General features: G+C 48.5%; 1 pseudogene; it reads left to right on the top strand.

Annotated features, from left to right (window-relative positions):
• The first annotated feature begins 200 nt into the window (after positions 1-200).
• On the top strand, positions 201-2,524 carry LOC137231325 (prefoldin subunit 4 pseudogene; annotated as a pseudogene).
• Positions 2,525-18,693: the final 16,169 nt, after the last annotated feature.

The raw sequence follows: 18,693 nt of genomic DNA on the forward strand, positions 1-18,693 counted from the left end.
GATTACACTTTCTTCTCAAGTGCGCACAGAATATTCTCCAGGATAGATCACATCTTGGGTCACAAATCAAGCCACAGTAAATTTAAGAAAATTGAAATCATATCAAGATATATGCTCTGTTTTTATCTTCTTAGTGGTTTCTTTAGACATTAAAAGAGCATCATGAATTTACCAAAATCCAATGTAGTTAATATCTTTACCCTCCTCTTTTTTTTTTTTTTTTGCGGTACATGGGCCTCTCACTGTTACGGCCTCTCCTGTTGCGGAGCACAGGCTCCGTACGTGCAGGCTCAGCAGCCATGGCTCACGGGCCCAGCCGCTCTGCAGCATATGGGATCTTCGCAGACCGGGGCACGAACCCTTGTCCCCTGCATCGGCAGGCGGACTCCCAACGACTGCACCACCAGGGAAGCCCTACCCTCCTCTTGAACAATAAAAGGACCCTCACTCTTGCTCTCACTCTCTCTCCCCTTTCTGGGGCTCCAATTACACTTACGTTAGACTGTTTGATATTATCTCACAGCTCTTGAGTTCTCTGTTTTGCTTGTTTGTTTTTTGTCACTCTTGTTTTCTTTGTGTCTTAGTTTAGGTAATTTCTATTGGTCTGTCTTCACTGAATCACCCCTCAGCCATTTTCAGTCTACTGACGAGCCACTGAAGGAATTTGTCATCTCTGATACTGTGATTTTTATTTCTAGGATTTCCACTAGACTCAATCTGAGTTTCCATCTCTTTGCTGAAATTCTTCCATCTGTTCTTGTGTGTTGTCCACCTTTTCCACTAGATTCTATAATATATTAATTTTAGGTATTTTAAAGTCCTCCTCTGATAGTCCCAACATCTGGATCAGTGAGTGGGGAGATGTCCTCTTTGTCATGGGTCTGGCTGAGTCTTAGGCTGGACCTGTGTGCCTGGGCCTCAGAGGTGGGGCTTTCTCAGTGTTCCTGCCCCTCCTCCCCATGGAAGCCAATCTCTGCCTTACATTTGTGGTGAGTCTTGCACTGAATAGGATTTCCTGCCCTCCTCCGGCAGGAGGGGACCTCTAGCAGTGGTATTAGTTCAGGCTTCTGGGCCTGGGACAGTTCTCTGCCCTCTATCAGGGTAGAGGGAGTTTTCTTTTAGCCTTCTCTCATCAGCAGTGGGATCTTGCCTGTGCCCCTGGGGACAAAAATGTTCGCTACCTTTGCCCAAGTAGCTTAAGGGTTTTGTTCCAGATGAGAGTCCTGCACATCCTCACTCCCAAAGCTGCCTCTTTATAATCTTATCTGTAGTTTATCTGGCTTTTTCTTGTGAGGATGGGGGCACTTCTCCTTCCAGCTTTCTACATCTTGGGCAGTAGTGAAACCTCCCTCCTGTATTCTTAAGAAAGTAAATAGGTTTAACTTCTTTTGCCAAGTCCCTCCCCCTCCCTGCTGCCCTCTGATCTGGTTCCTCTCTGCTTTCCCTCCAACTCTGTTCTCCATTCCCAAAGTAAAAGATTCTACCTGGCGTTGCAAGACCCTCCTTACAGGCGAGGATGGGCAGAAACTGAAGGGAAAATGTAGTCTTTTTAGTGGGCAGGGGTTAGGACAAGCTCTTGAATACTCATATGTTAATCATTTTTGTCCTGTCACAGCTTTAAATAATAGTAGTAATGGGAATGGGACAGGGGTCACTACACAGGATCCCATCCTGCCAAAGGAATCCTATGAGGGATCCTGCAGTTTTTCCCTTTATTTTCCCTATTGCTGGACAAGGGGCCAAGTTAATCCGCTTAATAAAGTACTGGGGGTGAGGTGAGGGAAATGAGAAAGAGCTGAATAGTTTAGGGTTGGAGGTTTACAGGGCCTTTGAGGTGAGAGCAGCCAAACTAAGCAGAGGACAGAAGTGGACAGAAGAAAATGGATTCTGAGAGCATTGCACCGAGTGTTTTTAGATTCAGTTTTCTTTTCAACAGAATCAAGTAAAGAATGGATGATTCTACCAAGATGGCAGCCACTGTGAAGAAGGTGGCTGCAGAAGATGTCAATGTTACTTTTGAAGACAAACAAAAGACACATTTGCACAGAAGACAAGTAGAATCCCAGAACTGAAGGAAGAAATAGAAGTAAAAAAGAAACAACTTCGAAATCTGGAAGATGCTTGTGGGGACATCATGCTTGCAGGTGATGACTGCTTAATGATATCAAAATGATTTAAAATTGGCGATGTTTTCATGAGCCATTCTCAACAATGAGCACAAGAAGTGTTAGAAGAAGCAAAGAAAAATTTACAAGAAGAAATTGATGCCTTAGAATCCAGACTGCAGTCAATTCAGTGAGTATTAGATTTGGAAGTTCAGTCATATGCAAAATTTGGGAGCAACATAAATCTTGAAGCTGATGAAAGTTGAACATCTTATAAGACCTTAAAAATTTGTTTAATAAACTTGAATAATTCTTTTGTTATCATAAAATATTGACTATATTCCCTGAGTACAATATATCCTTGTAGCTTATTTTACACATAATAGTTTAAACCTCTTAATCCCCTCCCCTCTTCCCTCTCCCCACTGGTAGCCACTAGTTTGTCCTCTGTATTAAACTTGAATAATGTTTAAAATGACTTTTTTTTAAAAAAAAGAAGGATAAATTATTCTATTGGCTTTATCTGTTTAGGTGCACTTCTTAAATGCAATTCCAGTCTGAGAGTGAACCCTGAGTGTCTCTGGCTTCAGAAAGGCTCCGCGGCAGGCTTGCTGTGGATGTACCAGGCTGTGTTAAGGACTTTAAGGATGAAGAAACTGAGGGTCAGAGGTGGTGGGAGCCTCACCCCTAGTCACACAGCTAAGAAATGTCAGAGCTTGGACTGACATTCAAATCCAGCTAGGTCTGGCTTTCTAGCCTGAGGTCTTTCAGTCTTGCGGCTCAGATGGCTCTCCTTTGATCAGCCACTGACCCCTAGCCTCATTCCTGCCCCCTCACACTTCCTGGCTCCGCACTCCCCCACCCCTGCCGCTCTGTCTGTCCTCCGTAGGGCCGGGTGTTGCCTCAGGGCCCGGCTGAGCCTGCACCCTATCCAGCTCCTGCCATATCAGCCTCTAGAGACATCTCCCCCTGCCCCCATCAGTAAGAAGGAGAGAAAGTTCTTTGCTTCCTGACACTCCCCAGACAGCCGGGCCCCAGGGCTTGCAGCCAAGTGGAACCCCTCCGGGTGCCCCCAGCCTGGGCTCCGGGTGCGCTCCCTGTCACAGCCCAGGAATGTGGGCATCCAAGCATCAGCAGCAGACACGCTGGCTGTCAGCCGAGCCAGGGCTCCTGATAACTGACAGGAGCTGAAAGAACCATTAGAGAGGAAGGCTGGCTCGAGGGGCATGTTTCAGGGTCGCCTGGGCTAGGCAGAACGGTGCAAGGCAGCCAGGACTGGCAGCCTCGGAGAAGCCACTGCCTGCGGGGCCTCGGTTTCCCCATTTGTAGAACAGGGATGGTGTTTCTTGCCCTGCCTGCCTCACCAGGCAGCTGTGAGAAAATGAACATGGTTGTCTGTACTACCCGGTTGAATTGCCTACTCCAGCCCATCTCAGAGAACCACAGGGGAAACTGAGGCCCCAAGAGCACAGATTACACCTTGAGCTGTTAACAGAGCCGGGATCAGACTCCAGGTCCCTGTCTTCCCAACCAGGGCTCTTCTACCCCAGTTTCAGTCCTGAACATACTCAGGTAGGAAGGACAGCTTCCTGCATGGGAGGCCAGGATGAGGCAGAACTAGTCCAAGGACCTGGGATGAGGCCAGGAGTGCTGGGCTCTAGGCTTAGGCTGTCACTGACTTGCTGTGGGAAACTGGGAGAGGATTTCTCCTCTCAAGGCCATGCTTTTTTTTTTTTTTTAATAATTTAGTTATTTAGTTAGTTCGTTTTGGCTGCATTGGGTCTTTGTTGCTGTGCTCGGGCTTTCTCTAGTTTCGGTGAGCGGGGGCTACTCTTTGTTGCGGTCTGCGGGCTTCTCATTGCGGTGGCTTCTCTTGTTGCAGAGCACGGGCTCTAGGCGCACGGGCTTCAGTAGTTGTGGCATGTGGGTTCAGTAGTTGTGGCTCGCGGGCTCTAGAGCACAGGCTCAGTAGTTGTGGCGCACGGGCTTAGTTGCTCCGCCGCATGTGGGATCTTCCCGGAACAGGGCTCGAACCCGTGCCCCCTGCACTGGCAGGTGGAATCTTAACCACTGCGCCACCAGGGAAGTCCCAAGGCCATTCTTTAGTGTAAAATGGGGTCAACGCCAAGAACAGTGCTTCTTAGACTTTCATGTGCTTGTGAATCACTGGCATCTTGCTAACAGGCAGATTCTGATTCAGCAGGTCGGGGGCGGGACCTGAGAGACTGCGTTTCTAACAAGCTTCCAGAATCTGCTGATGCTGCTGGCCCTTGGGCCACCTTTTAAGAACAAGAGGCTGGAGGAGCCCTAAGGGCTTCCGGCTCTGGCCTTCGGTAAGTGGCTGGAGCTTCAAGATGCCTCCTTCCCTTCACCCCAGCACCCCGACCCCGGGCTGTCCAGAGGTTCCTGAAACTCCTCCTGGGGAGCGCTTCCTCCCTTCTCTGGGACTCTCCTCTCCACCCCCTCCTGCTTCACCTTCAGGATCAAGAAGTCTCAATTTGCTCCTCCCTCCCGCTGGGACTTGCCTCAGGAAGACCCTCCTCCAGCCTTTCATAGGAGACAGAGCCCCATCTCTGCTGAGGATGTGAGGAGCTCGTTGCACAGCTTCCCAGCTCTATGGCGAAGGCCGGGAAGCATTATCAAGCAGGGCTCCTGGGAACCTCGTGTCCCGGGGCCTGGCGCCTGCCCCTGGTGTGGGCCCACCTGGGCTTTCCTGCCCCCATGCCCGCCCAACAGCAGCAGCTGCTGGAGTGAGATTTATGTGATGCCATTGGGGTTTTGTTAAAAAAAAAAACAAAAAACAAAGCAGAGGGTGTGTGTTCAGAAGGAAGGAAGAAACCCAACATTTATTAAGGTCCTATTGTGTGGCAGGCCTATTTGCAAACATCTCTTCCTCCCAACCCTTGGCCCTGAAAGGCACACTTGCCTGAAGGTCATGGTGAGGATGACATAAGGTGAAGCCTGTGAAACTCCTGGGTGACTTGTCAGCAGTTTGAAGAGTGGATAGAGGCCAGCCTGGTTTCAGAGCACAAAGAAAGAGGAGGCTGGGGCAGGCGGAGGAGGGGTGTCCAGCCTCGGTGTGGCCTGCGGACCTCGGATGGAGGGGGACATTTTTCTATGAACAATGGGAGCTGGTAAGAACTGGGCAAATTTGGGACCAGATCAGATTGGCTCTCCAGAAGTACAGTGTGGTCGCTGAGTGGAGATGCGTGGATGGGGCACGACTAAATGTGTGGAGGTCAGAGGAGGTCCAAGGAGCCTCCAGTGAGGTCCCTTCTACCTCTGGGATCTTGAGCTGGACAGGCTATGCGGCAGTCCTTTTGGTCTACTCCCTAAATATTTCTATGGCACGTTTGTACCCACAGTCTGAGTTCCCCTGTCAAAATCCCCAGGAGGGGGCAGTACAGGTCTCAGTCTCCCCTTTGAGAGATTAGGTGAAAGGAGTACCAAAGGCTTCCCCAAGACCACCATGGGATGAGTCACTGTGCAGGAATTGGAACCCAGGCTCCCATAAGCTGTGTTGCCGCCAGGAGTCTGGGGCTTGGGAGGGAGAGAGGCCGGAAGGCCGGGGCCCAGCCCGGGTCAGCCAGCGTCCATCACCAGGAGCATCACCAGGCTGGCCCGGCTCAAAATAGCTCTCCAGACGCAAGGAAATATTTTATCCTACTCTGTTTTCCCACCAAAAAAAATAAACATTCCCAGATCTCAATGGGGCCAGACTCCAAAGAGGGGGAAAGGGAACGAGAACAGGCCTGGCCGCCCACTGAGAAGTCGGGTTTCTCTCCTTTTAGCTCCTTTCTTAAGGGTCAAGACTTCGCTTCGTGACATGAGTGTAGAGACTCCCACAACTTTCCCAGCGGTGACTGGCTTTCTCTTGGTGTCAGACTGCCCTTTCCCAGGGGTCACTCACCCCAGACATGGTGACACTACTGGACGGCTGCAGAGACCATGCTAGGGGGATTTAAGTATATGACATGACTCTGCCTTCGATGGCTTACAAGCCACTGGGTGAATGGCGGGGCTTCCTCTCTCCTTGAGGAGTTCTTGGAACCTGGGCTAGAGAGCACTGATATTTACTGAGAGTCAACCATGGGCCTGGTACATAGCAGGAACTCCCACAAACGTCATGCCATTTGACCCTCACGACAAGCCTTTGAGGGGTATGTTGTCACTTCCCATTTTACAGATGAAGAAACTGAGGCTCAGAATGGGTATGACCAGTTCAAGGTTTCACGACCAGCAAATGGTAGACCTAAGACTGGATTGTACATTATGTGGCTCTAAGACCGTGCTTTGCATCATGCTGGCTCTGGTAGGGCCCACGGGGAGGCTGGTGGGTGGATTGCATGAGCTCCGGACTCACTCGTGCACAGAGCTCTCCCCTTCTTCCTCTGGCTGGGGGACCCCCAGGCCCTGGGACACCAAGACCTGATGAGGAAGACAGAAATGAGGCTGGTATGGTTATGGGTTGAATTGTGTCCCCAAAAAAGATCTGTTGAAGTCGTAACCCTCATACCTGCCAATGTGACCTTATTTGGTAATAAGGTCTTAACAGATGTAAACAAGTCAAGATGAGGTAGTTAGGGTAGGCCCTAGTCCAATATGACTAGTGTCCCTGTAAGAAGAGGGAAGACTGCCACATGGAGACAAAGGCAGAGGTTGGAGTTATGCTGCCATAAGCCAAGGAATGCCTGGGGCTACCAGAAGCTGTGAGAGGCAAGGAAGGCTCCTCCTCTGGAGGCTTTGGAGGGACCATGACTGCCAGCACCTAGATTTTATAGTTCTAGTCTCTGGAACTGTGAGACAATACATTTCTCTTGTTTTAAGCCATCCAGTTTGAGGTCCTTTGTTATGGCGGCCCTGGTAGACTCTCCCATAGCTGAGGTCTGCCTGGTGTCGCCCTTGGCCTCCTCAGGAAGCAGGCAGACTGGAACCTGTGGGAGAGCAGAGCTCAAGTCTCAGCTCTACGAGGGGAAGAACTCCCAGCCAGAGTGAGTCTTCAGGAGGGGCTGCTTCCAAGGAGTGAGGGCCACATCATAGGGTGTATATGTGAAGGAGTGGATGGACATTCTGGGCAGATATTTGTCTCTTTCTTATTGCTTTTTGGGAAGTCATAAATGTTTATATAGATATAAAAATAGAAAGGTTGGTTGGCCTACTGATAAATTTTTTATGCATTTTGCAAATATGTTTCCTAGTTAGAGGCTTAGTCTTTTCATATTCTTTATGGTATCTTTTAAAGAACAGAAGGTCTTAGTTTTAATGTTGTCAAATTTATCCACATGCATCTTTAACTCATCTAAAATTGATTTCTGTGTAGGGTGTGAGGTAGGGCACAAAACAAAACAGTTTTGTTTTTAAAATATAGATAAGCAACCGCTCAGCATCCTTTATGGCTCTGGAGTACTGTCTCTGTCTCTTATCTGCCTCTGCAGCAATATCTTACAGTCTTAATTGCTGGAGATTTAGGGTAAGTCTTAATATCTGGTAGAGCAAAACTTCCCCAGCCACATCTTCTTCTTCTGAAATGTCTTTGTCATATTTTGGGGTACTGTTTAAAGGTCATTAAAAAAATTCTTAGCCCCACCCATTTGTATTAAAGCTCTCTTAAAATAATACTAGTATCACTATTAATCTGAATGATTTACTTTAAAATTTGTATAACAGAGAAATTTATATAGCTATTTGTATAGTGAGAGTTTGGGATATATCCTTATAAAAATTTTTAAGTGTAGATACCAACATACATACAATGTATTTGTCTGCATTATGATGGAATCATGCTTCATGTACTATTCTGCCATTTGACTTTTTCACTTAGAAATATGTCAAGTATATTTTCATATATACTTGAATATACTTTATATATTTCATAAATATAGAACGGACAACCAGCTGACTCCGGCAGAGGAAGGCCTGTGGCTGCAGTTGCTGCAGCCACGATTCCCCAGCAGGGGACCTGAACCCAGCAGTCATCGTCAGAATGGTAGACAAAGAACAAAAAATAGAACGGCCCCATTTAAAAAAATGCCCACAGAGTACCCCATTTTCATCTAGAAGTACTCTAATCTAGTCAATCAATTCTTTGAGGTACATTGATGTTTTCAACAGATCATTAAAAAAAATTCTACTTCACTAAACAAATTACCCTCCAAGAGGATTAGAGCCATTTACAGTCTTACTAGCCCTGGGGCTCATCAACTGTGGGATCATAGTCACCAGCACAGGTGTTTTCAAAAAGAGAACTAGACAGATACGGTAAAAATAGAGCAAAGAACATAACAGACACTGTGGATCCACCACCCATCTTTGTCCCATATTTATTACATGAGTTTTTTTATTACCTTTTCTTTGGAAATTAAAAAGAAATTAAGGACATTTCACACATATGTAAAAGTGGAATGAATGGTATAATGAACCCTGACCACCTTCAACAATTATCAATTCATGGTTCACTGTGCTCCATCTAGACTCCCAACCCCAAGTTAATCTGAAGCAGACACCGAACCTCATATAATTTCACCTGTAGATACTTCAGCAAGCCTTTCCAAAAGATAAACAGTTTCACACCTTAAAAATTAATGATTTTCTAATATAATCAAATATCTCATGAATAAGGATCCAAAATAAGATCCAGACATTGCCTTTGATTCTGTCTCTTATACTTTTCTTTTTAATTTTGAAACAATCAGGAACAGAAAAGTGGCAAGTATGTTACAAAGAACTTTCCTTCCCGTGAACGTTTGGAGAGTGAGTTGTGGACCTGGTTTCCCATCACCCCCCCCCCCCCCGAGTCTGTAATGTTTTCTACAAACAAGGACCATCTCCTCCGTAGCTACAGTACAACCGTCAACGCCAGGAGGCTAACGGAGTCATTGCTACCGTTTACTCCTCAGACCTCATTCAAGTGACCAGTTGCCCCAATAGTGTCTTTTATAGCCGAGGGCCCAGCTCAGACACACGCGCTGTAGTTAGCTGTCATGTCTCTTTAGTCTCTTTCAGTCTGGAAAAGTTCCTCAACTTTTGACTTTTAAGACCTTGACATTTTGGGAGTGATTTTCTAGATCTCCCTCAGTAGGAATTTGTCTGACGTTTCCTTGCGATTATTCATCGTTAGCAGGAATAGCACGGAAGTGACACTGTAACCACAGTGTCATGGCGTCTTCAGATGGCGTGTGATTTTGACTGGCCCCTTTATAGATGAGGATTAAGGTGATGTCTGCCAGTCTTCTCCACGGTGAATTTATTCCTTTCTCCTTTGTGATTTTATAGAGAGATACTTTGAAACTGTGCAAATGTCTCATTCCTCATCAAACTTTCAATTTATTTGTTTGTTTATATCAGTATGGACTTATGGTTTTCTGTTTTATTCAATGGGCTATAATTCTTACTATCAGTATTTAGTTTCGTGCTCAAATTATCCCTAACTTGACCGGTCCCTTCAAGCTGGGTTGTGTATCCTTTTGAAAAGTCCCCGTCATTCTTGAATACTTCCGTACTTTCTGGCACAACAAGATCTTCCAGGCACATCTTGTACTTTTCCTGTCCCTATCCTGTAATCAGACATTTTCTAAGGAAATGCAAAACAGTGACATTCTAATTCTATTATTCTTTCTTTGTTTATTAGCTAGAATTCCTTTATTCTAAACAAAACTAAAAACTTCCTTTTCATCAGATACAGGAGTTCATTTCTTTGAGGTACAGTTTAAATAGCAAGTCAGGATAAATGAGTCTTTCCCTTTACTTGTCAGCTTTCATAATAATGAGTTTGTTTTCTAGCATCCTCCAAAGGTGATCAATAAGACTTTTTTTCTTCCAGTTTTATTGACTTACAGTTCTTCTAAGGTTTAAGGTATATAGCATAATGTTTTGATTTACATATAGCATGAAGTGATTATCACCATAAGTTTAGTGAATAGTCGTCATCTCATATAGAAACCTAATTAAAGAAATAGAAAAAATTTTTTTTTCTTGTGATGAAAACTCTTAAGATTTACTCTAGGGAATTCCCTGGTGGTCCAATGGTTAGAACTTGGCACTTTCACTGCCGGGGCCTGGGTTTGATCCCTGGTTGGGAAACTAAGATACCACAAGCCTCGGGGTGAGGCCAAAAAAAGAGATTTACTGTGACAACATTCATATATAACATAGAGCAGTGTTAATTTTATTTATTGTGGTGTACATTACATCCCTGGTATTATTTATCCTGTAACTGGAAGTTTGTACGTTTTGACTGCCTTCATCCAACTCCTTCCCCCCCATCCCCCACTTCTGGTTACCACAAATTTGATCTCTTTTTCTATGAGTTTGTTTGTTTGGTTTTGAAGTATAACTGACCTACAACACTACGTTAGTTCCTGTTACACCACCTAGTGATTCAACATTTCTATACATTTCAAACTGATCTCCACGATAAGTCTAGTTATGATAAGTACAAGTATTATTATGAACTTATTGATCTTTATGTATTTCAATAGATGTGTCATTATTATGAGGTTCAGATGACCCCATATTTGGTCAGTGGGAGCCTGTCTTGGACCTTTATTTTTCTGTATGCATCTAATCATGAGGAAACAAGAAAATACAAGCAAATTGAGTTCTTTCCCAATGAAAAAGTTTACTGGGAATTTTGATTGGGATTGCATTGAATCTACAGGTCAATTTGGAGAGAACTGACATCTTCAAGATAGCGAGCCTTTTCATTTATGAATGTGGTGTACATCTCTGTTTATTTAAGTCTCTTCTAATGTCTTTCAATGAAGTTTTATTAAGTCTTGCACAACTTTTGTTAGATTTATTCCAAGATATTGCATATTTTCATTGTGAGTACAAGTCATATCCTTTTTAAATTGTATTTTCTAACTGAGAAAATGAAAAAATGGTAGTATATAAAAATGCAATTTACTTTTGTATATTGATTTTACATCAGACAAATTGCTAAACTCTCTTATTAAGTAATAATTTGACTCTAGATTTTTTTGCTTTTCTAGGTAGAAAATCATATTAAATCATAACACAGTTTTGTTTCTTCCTTTTTGATCCGTATAGTTTTGTCTTTTGTCTTATTGTGTTTTCTGGAACTTTTAGTGTAATGTTGAATAGAAACGGCAATAAGTCTCTTTTTTATCTTATTCCTGTTTTTAAAAGAAATACTTCTAATGTTTCAGAATTTAGTAAAATGTTTTCTGTAGGTTTCTTGGGTAGATATCAGGTTTAGAAAGTTTATGTTACTAACTGCTAGGAGTTTTATTTTAACCGTGAATGGATGTTGACTTTTATAAATGTTTTCTATATATTTAATTTATTGATATAATTCTAATTTTTCCTTTAATCTGTTAATAAAAGCAATTCATTTATAGATTTTTCTAGTGTTGAACACTGTGGTCAGAGAACACGGCTTATGTGATTCTTTGGACCTTATTGATACTTGTTTTATAGCCCAGTCTATTATCAGTAGGCAAAGGTGGTCTATATGTGCTTTAAAATTGGGTTTATTGTCCAGTCATTGGATGCAGGATTCTAAGTGCAAGCATTAGGTCACTAAAGTCTTACTGATGATTTTTTTTTACATGATCTAACAAATCCTGATAGATCTCCCAATATACATGTCTTTTTTGAAGCCATGTTTTTATGTGTGTATGAATTAAAGAGTTTTATATCTTCCTGGTTAATTGAAACTTCAATCATTTTGTGATGGCCCACTTTATCTCTTGTAATGTTTCTGTCTTGAAGTCTGTTTACTCAGGTATTAATGTGGCTACACCAGATATCTTTTAGTTAATATTTGTCTCTTCCATCCTTTGAATTTTCTGTGTTCTTACAGCTATTGTTTTTTTAACTTACTTTAACAATCTTCATCTTGCTATTGTGATGACTGATGTAGTCGACTTATTTCTACCGTATAGCACATAGTAGGTGCTCAGGAAACCATCCATTGTCAACCTCAGGTCTCTCGAGGCCTGCTGGGGGTAGGGGACTGGGAAGGGAAATGAGGTCTCTTCTCGCTATTACCCCTCAGTCTGGGGGGCCTACAGGGCATGGTTTTTCCTGAGAAAAGCATGGCGTTTCCAGAAAGACTTGGCTGAGAAAACCCCACTAGTCTGGGGCCACATAACTGTTTCCTAGAAACTAGATGTGAGTGAAACTCGGCTGGTGCCCGAGTCACAGCATACGTTTCCTGTTTTTCATCCACGAGCTAATAAAGTTATTTCCTTCGCATGCTGCTGAGCAGGAAGGCCCCACTGCCTCAAGGCTGGAGGCCGGCCCTTATCCACCACGCTCCAGGCGGAGGGAGGAAGTGGCCTGCGCTCCCCTGGGGGAGGGGCTTCCTCCCAGGCAGGGTTGTCAACTCTTCTCCCCACGCTCGCTCGACCCCTCATCTGCAAGGGGGCATCAGAGCCCGCTCTACCCCAACAGTCCCCAAGGCTCTGCCCCTGGCCTGGAGCCCTCCGTGGGTCTCCTGACCACGTCCTCTTTGAAGGCCCCCTGATGCCTGAACAGCACCTCAAATTCCATGTGTCCCACGCAGATCTCTTGCCTTGCCCGTGTTCTTCCTCGTGTTCCCCAGCTCTATGGTGCTGTCACCATCCACTGGCTGCTTAATCTTAATTAAGGGCATCACTGGGCCCCCTGCCCAATCCCTGTAGCCTGTCAGCCAGACAATTTGGTCTAGGCTTCCCGGCCCCAGCCCAGGCTCCACGCACAGCAGTGTTGGGAGGGCTCTGGGAGTTCCCCGGGGTGAGGATGGGCTGGGTTCCTCTCTGTGCTCCAGAGTCCGGCACAGTGTGGCTGGGGAGACTGCTCAGGAAAGTTTGTTGAACAAACTAGTGAATGAATGAATGAATGAATGGATGAATGGGCCCTCTGGAGTCTTCTCCAGGATCACACCCTGCCACCCCACCTCTTCTAATCATCCTCCCTCATTGTGGTTTCACCTCAGCCTCCTGCCCTTCCTCCGAAGCTGCTCCAGGCCTCCACTTTCTCCCCCACATGGGGAACCCAGCTGCAGACACTGTCCTGGTCGCTCCTCTGGGGCAGGGCCCTGGCTCTGGCTCTGGGGGTGGTGTGGTCCCGCACAGACAGTATTGGCTGTAGGCGCCAGGAATATTGCACTGGGTCATTCATCCTTCATTCACTCAGACGTCTATGGAGCCCAGAGTACATGCCATACACTCAGGAAATGGCATGGCAAGGACGGACCAAGTCCCTCCCCTTGAGATTCATTCACCAGAGGGGGCAGTTAAGGGCCCAGCAGCACCCAGTCACCAGCGGTGTCCGTCCAGGTGAGCTGGGGCCTCTGCAGATGTGCTTGGTTAGTACAGCCACACAGGAGGGCTGTGGGAAATTTGTGCAGGTAAAAGCCTGGACAGCAGGCCGAGCTGCACGGCTGAGTCCATCTCCCAGAATGAAGTGTGGCAGAAGGATGGAGGGCAGTGGCCCTCGGGGCCCACGGTCCACTGCAGGTGACCCAGACAGATGGGGAGTGAGAAGGTCAGGGTTTGGGTGTCAGGCAGCCCTGACACACTGAGGAAGCTGCTCTCTGAGCCCCAGTTTCCTTTTCTGTAGAATAGACGTTAATAATCCTCACCTCACTAGAGGATGAAATCCATGCACATCAGGGAAGGCCCCCTGGCACATGGGAGCAGCCAAGCTGGGGCCGGGTGGGGGGCGCCCATAACCAGTCCTGGAACAGGGGACCGGAACCAGAGCTGCTCAAAGCCCCCTGCTGTCTTCTGCTCAGGGGGTCTCAAAGCTAAGACAGAAGATGCGGGTTAGGGTGAGGGGCAGAGGAGGGCGGAAAGATTCAGTTTAGAGTTGGGTGATGTACATGCATGAGTACAATGCTCTCAAGCCTCAGATGAAGCAGGTCTCACCCTGAGGAAATTGAGGCTCAGAGTGGAAATGACCTGCCACAGGGGAGGGGCAGAGCTGGGCTCAAATCTAGGTTTGCAGGCCCCTGTGCTCAGGCTCCGTGTCTTGCACTGAGGTTGGGGACCTCACCCCAGGCCTCATCTCCTTTCTCAGAGTCCTGGTCCTGGGGCCAACTGAGTGGTCCTCCCTGGCCTGGCTGTGTACTGCTGCATTTTTTAACATCTCGTTGACCCTGATGGGTTCATCTTTTGTTCCCAGCCCAGCCTGGAGGCCTGCAGATGCATGGTAGTCCCCATCCTGCCCCTGGCTGGGCTGCTCTGTGTCCTGGATTGGCCTCTGTGCTGAGCTCTTGGAGGGTTGGGCCTCATCCCTGTGTCACCCGCACCCAACCAGGGCCCCGGCACGGAGTGGAAAACCAGGAGAAGATTTGCTGAAGAGGGAAGGGGTAGAGCGCAGCCTGGGTTACCAGAGTGTCCTGAGTGGGTGAAATTTCCCCACTCTGCAGAAGGGAAAGGACCCCAAGTGTGGTGCCCCATGGACCCAGGTACAAACCCCACCTTGGCCATTTTTTTTCAAATTGCAGTAAAATATACATAATATCGAATTTACCATTTTAACCCTTTTTAGCCACAACTCAGAGGCATTAAGTACATCCACACTGCTGTGCAGCCACCACCACCCTCCCTCTCCAGGACTTTTCAATCATCCCAAACTCCTGGCTGTTTTTTTCTTTTTCTTGGCCATGTGCCCCCAGGAGCATAAATGCTCTGCCTCTGAGCTTCAGCTGCTCATTCACACACCAGGAAGCACGCTGTGTCTGCCTGCCTGCTGTGAGAGTAAAGGAGGTGGGTGTGGGTCACGCTTCCTGGGTCAAGTGGGGTGCACCCAGGAGTGGCTGGTATTGTTCCCACATTGGCACAGGCCAGCCCCTCAAGGACACTTCCTAAAGGGCTAGGTTGCATGTAATGATGACGATAATTATGGTACAACCGTGGCAACGAGGCATGAAGGAGAGGACGCCAGCCAACAGGGAGCCGGGAAACTGGACCCTGAAAATCCTCTGCCGTTGACTAGCTGTGGCCTTGGCCACGTCCCTGCCCCTCCTGGACTCCACTTCCTGCTTGTACAAAAGGAGTGCACAGCAGGGCACTTTCTCTCGTGGTACCGAAAGCCCCTTCTTCTCTGTTATCAACCTCTGGCCTCCCCTCACCTGGACCAGGAGGCTGGGTGAGCGGTTCCCTAGGTGTGCGGAGGGGGAAGCCCGTGCTTCCCAAGGTCCTCTGCTCCCTGAGCATCTTGTGCGCTTGTCCACCAGGCCACAGGCCCCTCGAGGACAGAGGTCCTAGCTTTCTCTCATCCATTCATCCATTCACTCCTGTGCTTAATGAACCTTTGTCTGTGCCGGGCCCTGTGCTGGGCTGGCTGTGTGGAACCGGGTCCTCCTTCCACAGGCTCCCAGTCTGGTGGGAGGTCAGAGCCAGGCCCAGACAGGGTGGTATAGTGCTGGGCCTGCAGGGACAGGATGGTATTCCTGGGGCCCTGTGCCCGGCAGAGGGTAGGACGGGAGTGGCCTGCGATATAGACATGCTGGGACAAGTGCCGCCTCCTACAAGTTCTGTCTCCTCATCTGCAAAGCAGCCGCCCCAGAAGGTTTTTGCGGCGAGCCAAGGAGGGGAGTGCACCTGGAAAGAAGAGCACAGCTGCTCAGCGAACAGGGTCTTGTGTAAACAGAGACCATGGTGGGGCGGCCCTGCCGGGAAATGCTGCTCCTATGTCCGTCTGTCCGTCCCTCAGCCAAACCCTCCCAGCACCTGTTGGAACAGTGTGTGGCAGACATCACACAAAATGGGCTGTCGCTTCTGTGTGGTACTTCTTGAGAACCTATAGAGATGCTTATCTCCACGGAGCTGGGGTTCTCAGAAGGGACCTGCTGTTGGTGAGCATAAGCCTTCGGTCCAGGACACAGAAGCACAAGCCCCAGGCCCCTCCCTCTAGGTCCTCGGTCTTGTGGGGAGAAACCAGGTGTGAAACCACAAGCGACCTGCTCCTCGCAGGGTGGACAGTGGGACCCCAGGCCCATGTCCCCAGTGGGGGTGGGGCGGTGCTGAGCAGAGAGATGGACTCAACTCGTGGACAGAGGATAGGATTGAAACTAAGTAAAGGACTGTTTTGGTCAGTTCTGATGTTTCTTCTCACAATAGCACCACCACCACCACACACACACACACACACACACACACACGATTTAGTTATTATGTCTACAATCCCCATTTTACAGATGTGAAAGCTGAGGCTTAGAAAAGTTATCCACTCGTGAAAGATCACACTGCTGGTAGGTGGCGAGGCCGGGATTTGAATGCCACACCACGCCCTGTTGCCTCACACAGTCTCTCTCTCCCCTTCTGGGGGTCTGCCCTCCCCTCCTCCCCTTTCGCCATCCCCTGCTCTGACCTCCTCCAGGTTTCACCTTAAAATCACAAGGCCCGGAAGGCCCCATCTCCTTTCCTGTCACAGGCCTCCCAATAAGGACTTCCTGGGGGCAGTCGTCCAGAAAGCGGTAATTTTGTAATTCCCACTTCTCCCACAGCCAAGGTCTGGCTCACAGGCCCAGGTACACAGGCTCCACCCTGGGGTGTGGGCCGGAACAAAGCCTCTTTGTTCCATTGTCTGCCTCCGCTGGCCCTGCCTGAGCAGCCCGGGTTTGGGGAGGGCTCTGGCAGCTACGCCAACCACACGTGGGTTTGTTGATAAGGCAGCGGGGCCACGGATCCACAGATTTAGTACACATCCCGCCTGCCTGTCAGCACCACCTGGGAGCTCATAAAAAATCCCCAGGGCTTCCCTGGTGGCGCAGTGGTTGAGAGTCCGCCTGCCGTTCAGGGGACGCCGGTTCGTGCCCCGGTCCGGGAAGATCCCACGTGCCGCGGAGCGTTTGGGCCGGTGAGCCATGGCCGCTGGGCCTGCGCGTCCGGAGCCTGTGCTCCGCAATGGGAGGGGCCACAACAGTGAGAGGCCCGCGTACCGCAAAAAAAAAAAAAAAAAAAAAAAAAAAAAAATCCCCAGCCAGGGGCTTCCCTGGTGGCGCAGTGGTTGAGAGTCCGCCTGCCGATGCAGGGGACACGGGTTCGTGCCCCGGTCCGGGAGGATCCCACATGCCGCGGAGCGGCTGGGCCCGTGAGCCATGGCCGCTGAGCCTGCGCGTCCGGAGCCTGTGCTCCGCAATGGGAGAGGCCACAGCGGTGAGAGGCCCGCGTACCACACACACACACAAAAAATCCCCAGCCAGGACCCTACCCCAGACCAGTTATACCAGAATCTCCAGGTGTGGCCTAGGCATTGGCATTTAATGAAAACTGCTTATGGGAGTCCACGTGCAGCCGGGTCTGTCTCCGTGGGCTGTAATGTGGTCCTCATGGTCAGGCAGGGGGGCTTAGCCTGAACAGTAATTTGCATTGAGCTTCAAACCTCTCCTCCAACAAGTTTATATTATTATTATCTCATGGCATGGGTTGAATTTTGTCCCCCTCCACCGCCCCCCGCCTGCAAATTCATACGAAGCCTTAACCTCCCGGCTCTCAGAATATAACCTTATTTGGAGATACAGCCTTTACAGAGGTAGACAAGGTAAAATGAGGTCATTAGGGTGGGCCCTGATCCAGTATGACTGGTGTCCTTATATAAAGGGGAAATTTGGAAATAGAGCTGCATAGGGAAAACGCCATGTGAGGGTGAAGGCAGAGATCCGGGTGACGCTTCTACAAGCCAAGGGATGCCAAGGCTGCCAGCAAACCACCAGAAGCTGGGAGAGGCAAGGAGCAGATTCTCCCCCACAGCCCTCAGAAGGATCCAGTCCTGCCGCCACCTTGATCTTGGACTTCTGGCCTCCAGAACTGTGAGAGAATACACACGTGTTGTTTAAGCCACTCCGTTTCTGGCACTTTGGTACAGCAGCCCCAGCAAACTAACCCATCTCTTTTTTACAGATGAGCAAAACCAAGATGACGAAGTGACTTTCCGGAGGTTACCTGGGTGCGGTGGACCTTGTTGACTGGTACTTATTTCTCTGCACCTCTTAAATGCCGATCCCCAATACAGCCCAGTCCTGAGCCCTCAGCCCTTCAGGAGTTCATCCATTCATGCATCTTTGAGGCACACAATGTTCTAAGCACAGGGTCCCAGCAGAGAGACAAACAAATATACAAACAAACAGAGACAACCCCCTCTCTACCTCCACCCACCATGGGGAACAGACAGTAAACAAGGTAAGTGAAATATAAGTTGATAGTATGTTGCATGGTCTAAGGGCCATGGGGAAAAATGAGGCAGGGAAGGGGCGTAGGAGGTGTGGAGGGGGGCGGTTTGAACAGGTCCTTGGGGAAGGCTCACCGGGAAGGTGACACTCCTGGCACCATTGCACCCACCCAGGCTGCAGCCCCCTCCAGAGAGATGCCTCCCAGATCCTTCCCAGTTCATGCTCCCTACTGGGCATCTCCCCTGCGACTCAAGCTGCCCGGCCCAAGCTCAGCTTCCCTACCTTGTGCACTGCCGCAAGCACATCCCAGCAAAGGGCACCAACATCCACACTCAGCTGCTCAAATCAGAAACCTCGAAGCCAACTACGTCTCCCCACCCTCTTGCCCCCTCACCCCCTCTGACCCTGGGAGCTGGAGGTGCTCCCTCCACAGGTGCTGAAGTCACTGGCTCAGCTCCCCTTCAG

Source organism: Pseudorca crassidens, chromosome 9 (genome assembly GCF_039906515.1).
Source record: "Pseudorca crassidens isolate mPseCra1 chromosome 9, mPseCra1.hap1, whole genome shotgun sequence".
NCBI lineage: Eukaryota > Metazoa > Chordata > Mammalia > Artiodactyla > Delphinidae > Pseudorca > Pseudorca crassidens.